The sequence below is a fragment of the Nannospalax galili genome, unplaced genomic scaffold (assembly GCF_000622305.1).
Source record: "Nannospalax galili isolate Female #2095 unplaced genomic scaffold, S.galili_v1.0 scaffold285, whole genome shotgun sequence".
In the NCBI taxonomy this organism is placed as follows: Eukaryota; Metazoa; Chordata; class Mammalia; order Rodentia; family Spalacidae; genus Nannospalax; species Nannospalax galili.
Genome location: NW_008355157.1, coordinates 3,240,702 through 3,245,360, shown reverse-complemented (window position 1 = coordinate 3,245,360; position 4,659 = coordinate 3,240,702).

Genomic DNA, 4,659 nt, shown 5'->3' with positions numbered 1-4,659 from the left:
TAGTCCTTTATGAATACAGAGGAAATATTTTAGACAATTATAAATGAAGAAAAGTAAAAATTCAGAGCGATGAGTTTCGACCCTTCACTTGAACTGGCAAAACGCTAGTACCAGGAGTCTGTGTTAACTTGTGTGTACACAGTACACAAAGCAACCATTAAACTAGCTATACAAAAAAATGCGTTCACAAATACTAAACAGGTAAATCACAATTAAATTCTAAAGAAGGACAGATAAATTTTCATCTTTTTAAAAATGCTTATTTTTCCAGGAGTGGTGGCTCACACCTTTAATCTCAGCACTCAGGAGGCAAAGGCAGGTGGATCTCTATGAGACTGAGGCCAGCCAGGTCTACAAAGTGAATTCCTGGCCAGTAGGGTTATAGGGAAAGCCTTTTTCAAAACCAACCAACAAACAAAAAACCAAACTAAATATGCCTATTTTGCTGAAATATCTTTAAAATTATGGGTAAGTGATATGAACTAGGAGACCTAGGCCCTAGTAGCACACACCTGTAATCCCACACTTGGTAAAGAGGGGCAGGAAGGTCATGAATTTGAGGCCAGCCTGTGCTACTAACAAAAGTCTGTCTCAAAAAGCCAAGACTGAGACGGCATGGTGGTACATGCCTTTAATTCCAGTACTCAGGAGGCAGAGGCAGGCGGATCTTTGTGAGTTCGAGGCCAGCCTGGTCTACATAATAAGTTCCAGGACAGCTGGGGCTATAGGGAGACCCTGTCTCAAAAAAACAAAACAAAAAAAAAAAACCAGACTGGGGGAACTAACTGGCCCCTGGTCTGGTACTTTTAATTACCATATGCCATGTAGATAAAGCTTGGGCAAAGACCAAAATTTACTTCATGTTAATTAGTAGAGGTGATAAGCATTACCATTGAAATCTACCTGATGACTTTATATCCATACTCAGGTCCCAAGGATCCGAGTGTAACCGACTGTGACAAGTAATGATCAGATACATAGAAATTAGAGATATGTGCAAACATCTAAGTGTTAGTAGCATTTGCAACTAATTATGACTAGTAATCATCAGATACATAGAGATTGGAGACTCATGTGCCAACATCACAGTATTATTAGCAGAAACAATGAGTCTTTCTGAAAGAAACAGTATATTTTAAAATGAAATGGAGATATTTTTTAAAGGTTAAAAACTCATTCAATTATATGTCTTACAGGGATTATACTGAGTTCAATATTGTATCACTGTATTAATTCAACTGTGAACCTATAAAATTTACAGCCACTTTTGAAAGAGACGTATCTTTGCTCTGGAAATTGTTATTGAATATGTTAAAACTATAATGAAATGCTTCTTCTAATCATGTGGTTATTAAATTTAAAAAAATCCAAACCAACCAAATAAAATAAAACCTAGGAGAACTATCCTTGGTTAACATAGTTGCAGCAGTCAATATTGTACCATAAAGCTGGGCGTGGTGGCACACGCCTTTGATCCCAGTACTTGGGAGACAGAGGCAGGTGGATCTCTGTGAGTTCGAGGCTAGCCTGGTCTCCATAGCAAATCCAGGCTAGCTGTGGCTACAGCAGAGAAACCCTGTCTCAGAAAAAAAAGACAAAAAAAGAAAAATTGTACCGTAAAAAGTTAAATAGAAGTCAGGCATGGTGCCTCTTAGCACTCCAGAGGCTAAAGCAGAGAAGGCTGAGGCCAGCTTGGGGTCTAGAGTGAGATCCTATTTCAGGAAGTCCTCCACCAAAATCAAATAGAATAAAAACCATAGCATAAGACAGTATTCTTTTAGAATTTTCATTTACTTATTTATTTTTGTCTGTGTATTTGTAAATTGTGTATATGTGTGGATAAACTTGTATATTATTGGGTCCCAGGAATCAAACTCAAGTTGTCAGGCAGGTGCCTTTACCTGCTGAGACATCTTACTGTATTCTTAGAATGGCTAACTCTGAAAGTGTAAGCAAATGTTAAAAAGGGCTCCATAGACGGATTTTAAGAATCCAGTATAAGTCATAAAGTATAAAGTCAATTGAATTATTTTATTTCATTTGTTAAATTCAACAGTAGAAATAATTACCCATCATCGGAAATAAGATTACTGGCAGACAATAAACATTTATCATAAACTGGGTATGGAAGTACTCACCTGTAATCCCAGCATTAGAAAGACAGGAGGATTTAGAATTGGAATCTGGACCCTGTCTCAAATTAAGCAAGAAAACAAACAAACAAAAAAACCAAAAAGAAAACAAATATTTTTTGTGTTAAACCACTGAAATGATGAATTTTTAAAAAGAGGTTACTTAGGCCGTTGTCTCCTTTTTTAAAGACTTTTATTATCTGTGTATGGGTGTTCTTCCTACATGTATGTAACATGCACCATGCACATGCCTGAAGGCCAAAAGAGGGCTTCAGATCCCCTGGAGCAGGAGTTATGGATGGTTGTTAGCTATCATGTGGGTGTTGGAAACCCAACCTGGGTCCTACTGCAAAAGTAACACGTTCTTAACCACCAAGCCACCCTCTAGCTGCAGATGTAAGGTGTTTTTCTTTTATAGTCTACTATAAATAGACTACACATGTTTTTCATACTTCCCCACCTACAACTGAATTCACTAAGGCATAAGCTGTGAAAACCTTTGAATGACTGCTGAAATACATGAATTCTCCTTGAAGAAACTTGCTAAGTGCCAAATGCAAGTTCTTTTTCCTAGCTGCCCCTCTATGCTGCTCCTCTATGAGGGGCACTTTCCACTTTCCACTGAGTCTCTGAAGCTTGAGAGTGCTTTGAAGCCCGGCACTGAGAACAAAAACATTCACCCCTTGCTGTTTTTACAAGGTCATGGTCATGAGAACTTGTTACTTCACCTCTGTAGCGCTAACGAGGTAACCAGCACTACTTTCTACTGACGCTTCATAATAAAGTTAATGCTGTGATCTGAGCAAACAAAGCAGTTTGTATTACCATATTGTATCTCCCTGTCTGTCGTCTGTCTGTCTGTCGGTTTGTCTTTTTGAGACAGGGTCTCTCTATAGCCCCAGCTGGCCTGGAACTCTCTATGTATACCAGGCTGGCCTTGAACTCACAGAGATCCTCCTTCCTCTGCCTCCCAAGCGCTGGCACCACTGCCAGGTGAGAGTTGTCTCATTATGTAGACCGGGCTGGCCTTGAACTCACAGAAATTCACTTAGCTCTGCCTCCTGAGTGCTGGTAGTAAAGACATGTATTACCATGCCCACTGCTCACAGTGTCTTAAACTACATAAATGTAGTACACAAGATTTAAAAACAAACTGAATTTCTCTCTCTCTCTCTCTCTCTCTCTCTCTCTCTCTCTCTCTCTCAGTCTTATAGCCCTAGCTGGCCTGGAACTCTCTACTGTAGACCAGGCTGGCCCCGAACTCACAGAGATTCATCTGCCTCTGCCTCTGCCTCCCAAGTGCTGGGACTAAAGGCATGTGCCACCATGCCTGGCAATATATCCCTCTATTGACATTAAATAACAAGATCTAGTGTTTGTCTTTCTGTTTTTATTTAGAGACCTTTTTGATTTGTTTTATATGTATGAGTGTTTTGAAAGCATGTATATAAGTGTATCTGTGTCATACAATGCCCACGGAAGCTGGAAGAGGGCAATGGATCCCCTGGAACTGGAGTTACTGAGGGTTGTTGGCTGCCATGTGGGTGCTGGGAACCACATCCAGGTCCTCTGCAAGAGCAGCCAGTGCTGTTAACTGCTGAGCCATCCCTCCAGCCCCTACTGTTGTCTTTAACAATCATTCCAATACTGAAGTAGTGGTGACTGGAGACAGCATTTTGAAATAACTCTAAGAATGATTATAAAATGAAAACATTTTTTAGTAATTTTTTTTTTGTCTTTTTGAGACAAGGGTCTCCCTGTAGCCTAGCTGGCCTGGAACTTGCTATGTGGACCAGGCTGTTCTCAGTCTCACAGAGATCTGCCTGCCACTGCCTCCAGAGTGCTGAGATTAAAGGCTAGCGCCACCATGCTGGCTAAAATGAAACATTTGTGATTTATGTCAGTAATAAAAATCACAAGTACTATTAACACTACTTGTACGTTGTCTACATTTGTAATAAAAAGAATGTTAAGTTAATGAAACTGAAGATGAAACCCTGATTCTCTCCATGAAGTTCGGGTTAGAACTTCAAGACTACATACAAGTTTCTGCAAAACATTGACAGCATTTTTCTCCTAGAGGTGGAAATGTGGGTAATTTGAAATTTTCTTCTTTTCTTTATCTTTCAGATTTTCTACAATAAGCAGGTATCACTTCGATCATTACAAAATATTTCAAGAGTATACTACTTACTTAGATCCAGGTCACTAAAATGAAATTGGGAAAAACAATGCTTGAAGAAAATCTTTTAGGAGAGAGAGGGAGAGGCAGAGGTAGACACACAGAGATAACCTGCATGAAAACAAATTGAACCTGGATTTCATCACAGACACTTAATGGCAACCTTTCTGTCACCTATCTTTACACACAAAAGGATCATCTCTTTCTTTTTTTAAACTTAAAAAAAATTTATTTATTTTATGTGTATGCATGAGTGTTTTGCCTGCACGTAGGTAAGTGCACCCATGTCAGAAGAGGGTATCAGATCCCCTGGAGCTGGAGTTACAGATGGTTGTTAGCTGCCAT